Genomic DNA, 13,811 nt, shown 5'->3' with positions numbered 1-13,811 from the left:
CCACAATACTGAGGTATTTGGGGTGTTTTGTTTTTACTAACTTTGGGGACGGGATTCACATGCAATAGACATTAACTGAATACAATTTGGTTGACCAAGCATATTTGAAAGACAGCTGGGTGGAGATGCAGGTGAGCCAGCATTCTGGGTGTACGTGCAAACCAGTGTGTGGAAGGCGGGGAGTCAGCTGCACTTCGTGCAGCACCCCACATTCTGATGGCTGCACAGTAAATCACTAGTTTCCTTGGACGAGGAGTTCCCAGAGGAACTGCGGAACCCCAGTGTCTTGAGTGAAAGGCAGGACCTGCTCTGTTCACCTTGTCCGTGCCTACATTCTTTATCAAACTGACCTGTCTTCCTGCTGGGAAACTGCCCCACTCCACCCACCTGGTGCCTCCCTGGATTCCTGACTGCCACGAGGTTATTTTTTAATCTGCTCTTCCTTGAAAAGCACCACCCCAGTGACCCAGAACGTGGACTCCTCCTTCTCTCTGGTCACTCGGGCCATCCCACTCTAACCACCATCATCTGCCTCTAAAAGTCATGGAAAATTAGCAGCAATAGCTCGGTCTTCAATTCCTCTAAGCCTCTTTCGTACTTTCAATTCGCCGAAATTACTAGCAGGAAAGAGAGAAGAGGGGAAATGCCTGGCTTCTGAGCAGGGCATGGGTGGGCTGGGTGGAACCGGGACTATCGTTTTAAATTCAATTGCCCCGGGTCCTGAGAGCCACTTCTGGTAATTTAGGCTATGGCTTAGGGCGAGGTTTAAAAAGTAAGAAAGGAATGACTCTTGAGCCTCCAAGGAGAAGCACTGCAAATCCCCCCGCCCCAAAATACAACCCAGGTTCTGGGAATCCCAGCCCTGCCCTGGGGACAAACCCCAAACCTAAATAAACAGCTTCCTCCTAGGCGCTGAGAGCCCACCCAGCTTTGTCACTATGGGTCCCTGCCCCTCCGGCAAGTTGCCCAGACAGGCGAGACCCGGACCAGCCTCACTCCTGTCGCCCAGGCCGGGCCGGGCTGGGCCGAGGGGTGGGGGAGTGGGCGGTCGGGGAAGCGGGGGGCGGAGTTCCGTCCTCTGATGATTGGCTCCGCGCGGATGGGCTGCGGCTCCGCCCGGCCAACCCGCAGCGTGTTGCTATGTGCTGAGTCGAGGGGATAGGCGCGGGGGTGCGTCCGTCACGGGGTAGCCCCCGGCCCGGACCCGGAGGGATGCGGAGTGGCGGCCGCGGCGGTGGCGGAGACTGTGGCTTTAAGAGCGCGCCGGGAGCCCGAGCCCCAGCCGGGCCGCGCTTCGCCGCTGCGCACCCCTGCGGAGCCGAGCCCCGCGCTGGCCGGACGGGGCCGCCTGCCGCCGGGTGAGTGCGCCAGAGTGCGGCGCGGGCCGGGCGCGCGTGGGCGTGGGGCGCACTGTCAGCGCGGGCTCTGGGTCCCCGGCCCCGGCTCCCGGACTCCCCCGGCCGGGCCTGCGCGGGGTTGGAGGTGCGGCGCTCTCGGTTCCGCGTGGGGTCCCCGTGGGGGCCGCGGGCGCCGGGGGCGGGGAGCTGCAGCCGGGCCACGTGACCGGTTTGTTTACAAACATTGCCGGGCCCGCGGCTGCTCGCTGAGGGAGCCCGGGGCGCGGGACCCCCGGCCGGGGTGGGAGACGCACGCCAGGGGCCGGACAAGTCTACGGGGCCAGGTTCGGGGCGGGGGCGCGGAGCTGGGATCGCCGCGTCGTCCCCGCGGGTTCGGACTCCGTGGGGTTCGGGTGGGGCTGGGGACGCCCTGCGTCCACTCGTGACGCCGCGTCTCCTTCGGAGAGTCCTGGGGACACTTGGACACAGGGCGCCGCCCTGGGGGCCTCCCACTGTGGGACTGGGCGCTGTCGAAATTTCTCGGAGCGCGTCGTCGGCCCCGGCCCGAACCGAGGTAACCGCAGCCGAGTTCCTGCCTGGCCGCGTCCTGGCGCCTCCCCGGTGTCCTTGCCAAGGGGGTGGGCGCGAAGTCCTGCCCAACGGAACGCGGGGGCCTCTGCCGCGAGCGCCTCCCCGGAGCTGGCGCTTAGGGGCGGCCTCGACCTTTCGCCACTTCCAGTCCACCCTGCTTGGCCGCCGACCTCCTCTGGTGTCTGTCCCAGAGTGGTGGGCTTTCCTCCGGTCTTGGGGGCGTGCGGGGGTGGGGGACACCTGTTCTTTTGGACTTCTTGTCCGGAAGATTGCTACCTCTGGGCGAGAGTTTAAAAAGCCAGGTGAGCGAGTGTCCTGTTTTCCTCCGCTTGGTGCAGAGCTGCACCCTCTCCCGCCCTCCAGTCCCGCTGATGCGAATGGCCCCAGGGAACTGCTCCGAAGCTTTGCTGGGGTTTTTGCTTTCTGGCTTCCCTGCTGATTTTGCTGTTCTTGCAACTTGGGAGGCTCTTGAGTGAGTCCTTGCCTTCGGTGAATCTGAAGGCTAACGAGACAGCTGTCTTTTTCTCCCTGCTCTTCCTTCCTTGTTCTTCCTTGTCCCAAAGCATTGGGTAAGAAGGGTAGCGGTCAGCTTTCCTGTGCCTCACAGAGCATTAGAGGTGCAAGAAGTTCGGTAAACCACCTCACTGGCTCTGGGGTGGGACTTGATTTCACATGGTTATTGCTCCGCCGTGCTCTTCTGGCTCTGGGGGCCACCTGGCCTATGAGTGACTGAGTCTCGCCTCCGGTGAGGAATATTTTCATTCTTCTAAACTGTGTTTTGAGTGGCTGCAAGTTCTTTTCCCCAGAAACAGGCCCAGCCTGGGGAGAGCTGTGCAGACTTCCCCCTTGGCACCATCCCCTGTCCCCAGCTCCATGATCGGATCTCAGGCAGGAGTGCAGTGGAAGCCTCATCCCCTTCCTCAGTTGGGCTTTGCCGCGGCAGGTTAACATTGAATGATAGCATTTCTTGGATCTGTCTTGGTATTTCTGTGCTTGAACCAAAATGAAGATGCTTGGAGTTAGGGGTGGAAAATGGAAAATAAACACCATGCACAAGAAAACCGTTTTCTTCTTCCCTCTCGGAGCGTGGTTTTCAGACTTTTAGTGGGACCTGCAGTGCATACAGGTCTGTAACTGAAATAAGTTTCAGAGAACAATAATTACACTTTCTACCTGCAGTGTGCTCTGTTTTTTGTTTTTGTTTTGTTTTGTTTTTTTTTTTTTGAGACGGAGTCTCGCTCTGTCTCCCAGGCTGGAGTGCAGTGGCCGGATCTCAGCTCACTGCAAACTCCACCTCCCGGGTTCACGCCATTCTCCTGCCTCAGCCTCTGAGTAACTGGGACTACAGGCACCCGCCACCTCGCCCGGCTAGTTTTTTTGTATTTTTTAATAGAGACGGGGTTTCACCGTGTTAGCCAGGATGATCTCGATCTCCTGACCTCGTGATCCGCCCGTCTCGGCCTCCCAAAGTGCTGGGATTACAGGCTTGAGCCACCGCGCCCGGCCAGTGTGCTCTGTTTTAAAGTTTTTTTTTCTACTTCATTAGAAAAAAATCAACTGCTGGTTACGACCCATTAATTTGATTTCCTGACCAAGCAGGTCCTGACCCACAGTTTGCGAAGCATCGCTTTAGGGCAGAGGTCCTCAAACTTAAAACGTGTATAAAGATGACCTGGGTCGTGTTTAAAAATACAGTTTGTCAGGCTATTCCGCAGATGTTTATTTTCAGTGGGCCATAGGAATCTGTATTTTTACCAAGGGACCCATGAGATTGTGATGCAGGTGCTTGATAAGAGCCCCTGATCTAGTGGGAACTGGAGGCAGGGAACAGTGAAAGGTATTAACTTGGCTCTGAAGTGCAGTCAGGTATGTGACCCCATACTCTGCAATCCCAAAATCACTCAGCTGCCAATCACACTAGCTTAGGCTTTGAAAAGTCTAAGGGCACAGTATTGTTCTCAACTGCCATGAACCAGTTGGCTTTAAGAGACTGGTATCCCTCGCTCTCCACTCCAGCCTGTTTGAGGGCTGCTGCACCGTGTTGTGTACCAGGAGATGTTTCTAGGTGTGTGGGGGTTGGAGATGTGAGTAGTGCCGATGAGTTGCGTGAGTGTTGCTGTGCTGTTCATAGAGTATGTGAATTTTTCATTGTCTTAATGATTTTAAAGGTTTTGCAGGCTGCCACATAGTCATTGTGCCTGGGGGATTCACAATTGGCCAGCTAAAGAAAAGGTCAATTTTGTTTAGTATCCAGACTGTGTAGCCTGGGGGAAAGGCAGGCTGGTAACTCTTTTTATTTGAGGGGAGGGGGCTGAGGAGTCAGGAGTTTGTCTACCATCAGGTCTTAGTAAGAGGTGCAAGTTCCCATACCTCCTGGGCTACCCCAGTCCTGGTTACTTCCCATTGTAATGGCCCAGTCCCTGAGTGCAGGTGAATCTTGTTAGGCATCCAGTTTCTGATGCTGTTATCTCTGCCTTCAGGCACAAACACACACACACACCTGATGCAGCCACAGGTTAGATTCTTCCCTCTTAGTTATTGTGTCCAGACATGTTGGTAGGATACATTTATTTGAATTAATGAAAGCTGCGATTTAGCTTCAAAAAGGACTTTATCCAAATTGAAGTTCAACCGTAGCCCTTCTTGCTAAAGGTGTGTGTCTTATGGGAACATTAAGCGTGGGATTTTAAAAATTAACTTTAATAATGTTCAGTTTGGCCAAGCAGCTCACATTCAGAATGTTTAGTTTTGAGCATATGGAGAAAAGAAAGCAACAAAAGGATGGCAAGGGATGAGATGTCCCAGGATTGGAAAAGCCAGAAGGAAGAGGTGTTGAAGTGAGATTCAGATGGAGGATGTGATCAATTCCCATTGTAAATTATCTTGGCATTTCCTTAGTGTTTGTCACGCAAACCACTAGGTGCTCTGACAGCTGCATTCCCCTGAGCATAAAAAAGTATAAAGTTTTGGAAAAGGAAGAAGCATAATTTTCAACTTGAGACTCTAATGATGGAAAGCCAGCCAGGGCCTGCAGGCTAAAGATATTTTTTAGGGGTGTTAGTTTTCAGTGACATTGTCCTTAACAAAAGGTGATACACTTGAGTCTGTCAAGTATTGTACTGCCTGGGTTTGTTTACCTGGGAGCTGTGGATATAACACTGGTGAGCTTAAAAGTAAACCAGAGGCTGGGCATGGTAACTCACGTGTAATCCCAGCACTTTGGGAGGCTGAGGCGGGCGGATCACGAGGTCAGGAGATGGAGACCATCCTGGCTAACACGGTGAAACCCCGTCTCTACTAAAAATACAAAAACAAAAACAAAAAAGTAGCCAGGCATGGTGGCGGGCATCTGTAGCCCCAGCTACTTGGGAGGCTGAGGTAGAATGGCGTGAACCTGAGAGGCGGGGGTTGCAGTGAGCCGAGATCATGCCATTGCACTCCAGCCTGGGCGACAGTGCGAGACTCGGTCTCAAAAAAATAAAAAAAGTAAAACAGAATATGCTATTCCCTTGTCGCCAATTTGCCAATGGCAAATTGTCCTTCAGATATAATCTAATTCCTTTCCCTGTAGGCACCACCTACTCCCCTGTCTTCTGCCTCATCTGTTACCCATCTCCACTGTGTCCATGCTGCTTCTTCCTACTTGAGAAACCTCACCTTTTTGAGGTTTCTGAAACATGCCATACTTATTTTTGTCATGGGGCTTTTCTACTGGTAGTAACTCTTTCCAGGATGCTCCTTCTCCAGATTTTTTTCTTCTTCTTCTTCTTTTTTTTTTTTTTTTTTTGAGATGGGGTTTTGCTCTTGCCTAGGCTGGAGTGCAGTGGTATGATCTGCTCACTGCAACCTCTGCCTGCCTGGTTCAGGCAATTCTCCTGCCTCAGCCTCCCAAGTAGCTGGGATTACAGGCACACCCCACCACACCCGGCTAATTTTTGTAGTTTTAGTGGAGACGGAATTTCACCATATTGTCCAAGCTGGTGTTGAACTCCTGACCTCAGGTGATCTGCCTGCCTCAGCCTCTGAAGAGCATAGGGTTTACAGGCATGAGCCACCAGGCCTGGCTCTTTCTCCAAATTTTTGCATGGCTGACTCTCACTTGGTTCTCAGAGCTCCTTCCTGAGGGACCAGTTATCTAGAACAGCTCCTCCTCCCTTCTCTGCCCCTCAGCCTCTCTTAATCCCCTTAACTTTATTTTCTTCAAAGCACTTTAATACCGTCTGGAAATATATTATCTACTTGTTTGCCGACACGGAAGCTTGAGAGCTTTTCTGTCTTGCTTACTGCTAAAAGTGCTTGGTGTGGAGTAGACACTGGATAAATATTTGTTGGTTGAATGCATGAATGACCAAGAGAACCAAGGTTTAGAATCTCTAGAGGAAGAAATATAGTTTAAGAGAAGAGGAAAAGATAATTCTGTTTTTCTGGGATAACATACTATTCTCAGAATTACTTTCATTTGCACTATGTGTGCTTTTCACAATAGTTTTCATTCCTTTATTCCATTTATAGGTTGGCAAAGCCTCCAAAAGCTCCATTGTTATTTTGTTGTTATTAATAATAAACAACTCTTATCTATCCCAGTAACCTTATTCTGGGCCTCACTGTTTGTTTTCTTCTAACAAATGTTAGCATTTCTGTCAGTAATCACATTTCATTAATACCAGGAGGCATTATATGTGGGGCTAAGAGCCTGGACTTTGGAATCAGAAGGACCTGGATAATTAGCTCTGTGACCTTGGCAATCTACTAAAATTCTCTAAATCTTTGTTCCTTATTTGTAAAATGGTACTAATAATAGTTCGCATCACACAGAACTGATGGGAGGATTAAATGAGACTGCAGGGGAAACCAGGCACAGAGCCTGGCACCTAAGCACTCAGTGCTAGCTCTTAATAACAGCACTAATATTAATAGGTGGATTCCCCTCTCTCTGGCTCAGAGGAATCCATTCTGAATCCATTCATTTGGGAGTGGACAGTGTTTGGTGGGTTCAGAGAAGGACTTCTTAATATAAGTAAGTGAAGACTGAAAATGCCACTTACATCTAGTTGAACTGGAATGGAATTTAGAAACCATCTATTCGCACACTGACCGCTGCCCAACACCCACCTGGAAGAAGTAATAGTTACGGAAGTTTTTGGAAGGACATGTCTATCTGCTCCTGTGGCCATTCTTGGTTTTAGACTTGATTAAGCTGGGTCATCTGCATGCGCCATTATGTCAGCCCCTCCATTGTTATTTTTACTGAGTTGAGCTTCAGCGTCTGCCTTTTGCTTTATGGAAGGACACTGTCAGAAATAGCTTTATATAACTTGTTACTGTAGTTCTTGTAAGGGTTTATGAAGAAACAAGGGTTTTGAAGACTAGCTACAGATTCAATGCCCCCTTTAAGAAGTTCATGGGAGAAATTCTTTTAGAACCTAGTTTCTCTGAAAAGCTTTGCCTCTTGTGAAAACCTGGCATGCATTTTCTTTAGTGGAAACTGGAAATTTATAGCATCATATTTCTCTTTTTGCTTTGGCTACCAGGAAGTACAGAGCCAAATCTGTGGCTTGATTTTAGTGACTGTGTAGGGCCCTGCATCCTATTTTTTTCCAGTGTTAACCTTGTAATTTTTATTTTCTATTAATTAGGTATATACTGGGTTGGGCATTAATCTGTTTAGGTGTTAAAATTTTAGAGATATAAACATTGAGGTTCAAGCAGACAAAAAGGACTTGATTTAAGACATAGTGCTAATTAGGGCAAAGTGGAAGCTATAAACCATACTTTCTGTTTCTTAGACCAAGGCTTCTTCCTACTTCTGCACATTCTGGAACAATACCAGCTCCTCATCTAAACCCTAAATAGCCCATGTCTCCATTCTAGGCAGAGTCTACCTTCTCTCTGAAACGAGGCAGAGCAGCATTCTGCTTGCAAGGTGCAGCACTGCCACCTGCATTCCTATTACCTGGATGGGTCAGCACCACCTGGGTTTCCTGAGCTACAGAGCAGTCAGCCCTCCCCCTGGTCTTAAAAGCAGTGTGCCTAGACTGAGTGGCTTTGATTCGAAACTGGATTGCTGGCTCCAAATGAGGTTACCCTCCAGTGTCTGGAGTTCCTTTGTCTGTTTCTCACTGGGAAAGGAGGGTTTGACATCCGGTTGGCAGATGGGTGCCACTGAGGCTCAAACAGGATCTTCTGGGTGTGAACAGTGGCCAAGTTTAGTTGCACCAGAGAAAGTGGCTTTGTTTTACCCAATGTGAAATTTTTAGTTCTAGGAAATACCTTTCTAGTGATTTGTTTTTTGTTTTCTCAAGGCGTTCTGTTCAGGAGTACCTGGGGCAAATTAGTGTAGGCATGGAACAGATCCTGCCAATCAGGAATATTTGATCCCTATTTTCAAGATGGATTGGTGAAGAATGAAGAGGATTTACACATGCAGAAACATTCCATGGGGAACAGTTGTGTGCAAAGGCACCGAGGCGTGAACATAAGAGGGAGCGTATGGGGAATGTTCAGTAAGCCCGTGAGATGGGGAAAGAGGGCATTGGGATGTAGTTCTCCGCTACCATGGCTGCAGATAGAGCACTCCATGGGAGTGGACTGTGACTTCATTCACAGTAACGGTGAAGAGCGCTGCACAATGGCTAATTGCCTCAGATCATAGGTGTCCCCAGGAGGGAGGCTATCTCTAGGGGTTCCGGAAGCTGGCTGCCTTAAGAATTCCTCGTCCCACTAAAGACCTACAAAATCAGAATTTTCAGGATGGGGAATTTGTAACAAAAACAAGAAAATAGTAACAACCCCTGAAAAATTGTTTCTCAGGTTCTTCTAAAGCAGCCAACCCCACACATGTCTGAGGTCTGGAAACCACTGAGGTTGTGGTTGATCCCTCTGGCAGGAGCTACCAAGCAGCCTTGGCTTTTGGCCCCCTTCCCCTTGTTCTTTCTATTTTTGCTTTTTCCTTTGTTTGTGTTGCCCCGGCTTATGGCATCCAGGATATCTGTGCGCCCGTCCCCCGCCCCCCCTCCCCCCCGCTTTGTTTCTTCTTTTATCACTTTGGTCTTTGTCTGTTGGGGGTCCCTCCCTAAATAGACCCATTGCCAAATGGACCACAAGAGAGAAATGAATTAACTTTCAGGACTGGTTACGTTAATGGTATAAACGTGTGCATTACATAAACCTAAGTTAAATAGGGCTTGCAGTTTGTTGTGCTCGCAGGGCTCTTTGTTTCTGTTAGGATTTGAGCAAATGTTATCCCCACACTGAACTGCAGCCTTAAAGCTAAGTACCTCATTAGCAGGGAGGTACAACAAGAGCTGAAAACCAAGTCCGGCCGCTTTGCGGAACTTTAAAAAATTAAGGCGGCCGGCGCAGTGGCTCACGCCTGTAATCCCAGCACTTTGGGAGGCCGAGGCGGGCGGAGACCATCCCGGCTAACATGGTGAAACCCCGTGTCTACTAAAAATACAAAAAACTAGCCGGGCGAGGTGGCGGGCGCCTGTAGTCCCAGCTACTCGGGAGGCTGAGGCAGGAGAATGGCGTCAACCCGGGAGGCGGAGCTTGCAGTCAGCTGAGATCCGGCCACTGCACTCCAGCCTGGGAGACAGAGCGAGACTCTGTCTCAAAAAAAAAAAAAAAAAAAAAAAAACAAATCAGGCGCGGTGGCTCACGCCTGTAATCCCAGCACTTGATGAGGCCGAGGCGGGCAGATCTCCAGAGATCGGGAGTTCCAGACCATCCTGGCCAACATGGCGAAACCCCGTCTCTACTAAAAATACAAAAATTAGCCGAGTGTGGTGGCGGGTGCCTGTAATCCCGGCTGCCTGGGAGGCTGAGGCAGGAGAATTGTTTGAACCTGCGAGGCACAGGTTGCAGTGAGCCAGATTGCGCCATTGCCCTCCAGCCTGGGCAGCAAGAGCGAAACTCCGCCTCAGGGGAAAAAAAAAGGCATCTTACAAAGGTAAACAGGCTGAGTGCATTTGCCAGGCCTCAAAGGATCGGAGGCACGTGGTGGAAGCACCTTTAAGAAGGAGGATGGAAGGGGGACTTAGATTCTTGTTAAAATCTTTCTGCTATTCCCATTCAGAGAAGAAACCCAGAAATGTGCTGGAGTCTCCCTTTCCCACCCCACCCCCTTTCCTCTCCCTCGGTAAATGGCACCACTGGATGACAGTTTAATAATTCCCAGAACAAAATAACTTCCAACTTTAGGCTGGCGATGACTTGGTCTTTAGACATACAATCAACCTTTTGAAAGTGCCTCTTCCCTCTTTTGCTCTTCAGTTTTTAAAAAGTTCAGTTTCCAAATTCCGGTTGCGGAAAGGCGGGGAGCCCAGCCACAGATGTCAGAGTCTAGAGTTTTGGATTTATTTGAATTGGGAGATTAAAGTCAGAAAGCCAAAGGCATGCTGACAGCTGAACAACAGAATTGTATTGGCAGATTTGGGTTGGGTGGTTTGTAGCTAATTGGGGCCCCAGCTGTGCCCTGGGGGACCAGCAGTTTAAAGAGAAATCAAGGTCACACAGTGCCCAGAGTCTACAACACATTCATATATTCAGCAGATATTTGAGTGTGGGAAACACAGATGACAATCAAATAATCACCTCAGTAAAATTACCGCTGTGGATAGTGCTGTATGTGTGGCATAGGGGAGCCTGACTTGGTTAGGGCTGGATGAGGCCAGGGGGAGAGTTCCCTGGTACAGTAACTTCTGAAGATAGGCCGTATCTCTTACCCTATTTCCCAAGACCTTGTTTTCTTCATAGATCTTGTAAATGGCTATTTTTCATTATACTTGAAGTATAACCCTGTCTGGGGACAGAGAGATGGACCAGATTTTTCTCTGGGTCACAGATCATGGGAAAAATCTATTTGTTTTGTTTTAACCAGGATTATCGTCTCTGAGCATGATCAAATACAAAAGGAAGGACTGGTGTTGAAGGGCGGCATTCTCTTGGGGCTGGAGGAAAAGGGCACATTTGGCTCTCTCGTCTCCGTAGTCAAGGCAGGGCTGAGGGATCGCTCGCCTTCTTGGCCTGAATCAAGTCTGACACTTCATTTTTTTGTGACTCATTCTTGCCTAGGGTAGCAGCTCAGACTGTCCTGGGGGTTTTGTGGGGACCATCTTGGAAGAAGACTCCTAGGTTGGAACTCTTAAGAGTTTCTCTAGGGGTCTAGAAGTCCCTGCCCACCTGGGAGGGTCACTTAGGGAGCTAACCCAAGGAGGGCATACACAGACTGTCTGAAGGGCAGAGCAGGAAACGTTTCTGCTGTCAGACAGCAGCCAGGTAAAAGCATCAGAGGCTCGTGTGGTGTGGCTCATCTGAGTGATGATTTCATGGCCCTACTGAATTTCAGACTCCATCTGCCAGCCGAAATGAGTTGTCATCACAAGCATTTACTGGCTTTTTAACTTTGTAGAGCATTAATGGTGTGTGAGTCCTGTGTAATGCCCAGATTGGATATTTTAAATGTACTGGATAGTGGCAAACTAAATAAGACGATTTTAAAAATACCAGCTTTACGTGGCAGTGTGGTTTCACTGATGGCCATTCATTTTACTCAGTTAACATTTATCAAGGATCTCCAGTATGCTGGGGCTATGAGTCCTGGAGAGACCACTGGGGGTGGGGTTGGGGAGATCTGGAAGGCTGGACCTTTGACTGCAAGAAATTCCCAGTCTGATGGGGATAGAGACTCATGAACAGTGTGATAAAATGCCATTCCAGAGAAAATTTTTTTTGTGCTGGGAGAAGGGACCCCCAGCTCTGCTAGTGTCCTACTGGAGCTGAGTATTAAGGGATGACCAGGCATTTACTCATTTCTTAAAGAATAAGGTAGAGAAGGTAGGGTAAGGCATTGCAGGAGCTGGAATAGTGTAAGGAGCACAGGATAACGACTGAGCTTGATCTGTAGGAAACAGAGGTTTGGAGTGGGGCGGGGAGGTGATGACAATATAAGAAGAGTTGGGCCCAGGCTCTTGGTGCCACCCGAAGGGTTGGACCACATCCTTTAAGCTGCTAGGAAACCACTGGAGGTTTTGAAACATGAGAGAGTGTGATCAGGTTGTGTTTTATAAATAGAATTCTAGAATGGGCTGGAGAGGTAAGAGCTGAGTCAGGGAGACCTGTGGGAAGCTGTCGCAGTAGTCCAGAATGAGAGAGGATGGGATTCACCGTGCTGCTGCTGGTGACTGAGGGTGGCAACGGAAGCGTGCATCTAAGAAGCAGAACCAACTGTCTAGGGGACAAATGAAGTATGACATAGAAGGGAAAGCGTAAAGGGGGTTTCCTGCTTGTGCGGAAGAAGGAACAGAATTGGAATGAAGGTGACGGCAGTCTCACTGTGTTGCCCCAGCTGGTCTTGAACTCCTGGGCTCAAATGATCCTCCCACCTCAGCCTCCCGAAGTGCTGGGATTACAGGCATGAGCCACTGTGCCCAGCGTGGAGACATCCTTTATAAAGGGTTCAAGGGTTCAGGAGTAGAAGGCACAAGTTTAGAAGGCTTGAAAGGGTGTGGGTAAGAAGGCCCAGGGGAACAAACAGTCAGAGGCACTTGGCAGAAGCACTTCCAAGAACGACGGAAGGAGAATAGCCAGGAGATAGAGGCTCAGAGAGGTAGGAGAAGAATCCAGAGAAACACAGTAAAGCCCGTTCAGCTGCTTTCATCTGAAATGCTCCTTAAGGCAGCACCACGGCCAAATAGTATTGGCATTCTAAAGTATTAGTGTTTGTGGCTCATACCTGTAATCCCCACACTTTGGGAGACTGAGGCAGGTGGACCACCTGATGTCAGGAGTTCAAGACCAGCCTGGCCAACTTCGTGAAACCTCGTCTGTACTAAAAATACAAAAATTAGCCAGCAATGGTGGTACACGCCTGTAATCCCAATTACCCAGGAGGGTGAGGCAGGAGAATTGCTTGAACCTGGGAGGCAGCGGTTGCAGTGAGCCAGAATCATGCCATTGCACTCCAGCCTGGGTGAGAGAGCAAGACTCCGTCTCAAAAAAAAGTATTAGTGTTTGAACTTGGCATGTTGGAGACTGCCCGTAGTTTTGTTACTCAAAATCCTGGTTATGATAAATGATATTCATGAAGCATTGCCAGAAGTCTCTGTAGCTCTTCCGTTCCTCTAGAGCAGTGGTCCCCAACCTTTTGGCACCAGGGACCAGTTTCGTTGAAGACAATTTTTCCACGGATGTGGGGGATGGTTTTGGGATGAAACTGTTCCACCTCAGCTCATCAGGCATTAGTTAGATTCTCATAAGGAGCGCACAGCCTAGATCCCTGGCACGCACGGTTCGCAATAGGGTTCGCACTCCTGTGAGAATCTAATGCCGCCACTGACCTGACAGGGCGTTTTGAAGGTTGATAGAGGGATACTTTCCCCTGAGGCAAGATTTGGCAGGCAGAGCATCACTACTACATGGAACCAGGACTTTAAAGGCTGAAAGAATTCTGGAGATCATGTAGGATTATCCTCGGACATACAACCCTCCTGAAACCAAGACTAGACCCTGCATCCAGCGTTGAGATGAATGGTTGGTTTTATTTATGAAGGAGCATGGTTTCTTTTTCTTTTTTTTTTTTGAGACGGAGTCTCGCTCTGTCTCCCAGGCTGGAGTGCAGTGGCCGGATCTCAGCTCACTGCAAGCTCCGCCTCCCGGGTTGACGCCATTCTCCTGCCTCAGCCTCCCGAGTAGCTGGGACTACAGGCGCCTGCCACCTCGCCCGGCTAGTTTTTTGTATTTTTTAGTAGAGACGGGGTTTCACGGTGTTAGCCAGGATGGTCTCGATCTCCTGACCTCGTGATCCGCCCGTCTTGGCCTCCCAAAGTGCTGGGATTACAGGCTTGAGCCACCACACCTGGCCAAAGGAGCATGGTTTCTTGAGTA

General features: G+C 49.6%; 1 protein-coding gene across 3 annotated transcripts in view; it reads left to right on the top strand.

The window, feature by feature from the left end:
- Window positions 1-1,140: 1,140 nt before the first annotated feature.
- The window catches only part of YPEL2 (yippee like 2), a 64,027-nt gene continuing 51,356 nt past the window's right edge, over window positions 1,141-13,811 (top strand). The window contains exon 1 of one of the 3 annotated variants that reach the window (XM_030923385.1): window positions 1,141-1,358. The gene's annotated coding sequence lies outside the window, so the exon portion shown is untranslated. Of the gene's footprint in view, window positions 1,359-1,423; window positions 1,483-2,102; window positions 2,231-13,811 lie in introns of those variants that run through there. The other 2 variants (XM_030923386.1, XM_010376819.2) reach the window with 2 other exon arrangements.

This window comes from Rhinopithecus roxellana, chromosome 19, assembly GCF_007565055.1.
Source record: "Rhinopithecus roxellana isolate Shanxi Qingling chromosome 19, ASM756505v1, whole genome shotgun sequence".
NCBI classification, from domain to species: Eukaryota; Metazoa; Chordata; class Mammalia; order Primates; family Cercopithecidae; genus Rhinopithecus; species Rhinopithecus roxellana.
The sequence above is the reverse complement of the archived record's forward strand: the minus strand, read 5'-3'. Positions and strand labels throughout refer to the sequence as shown.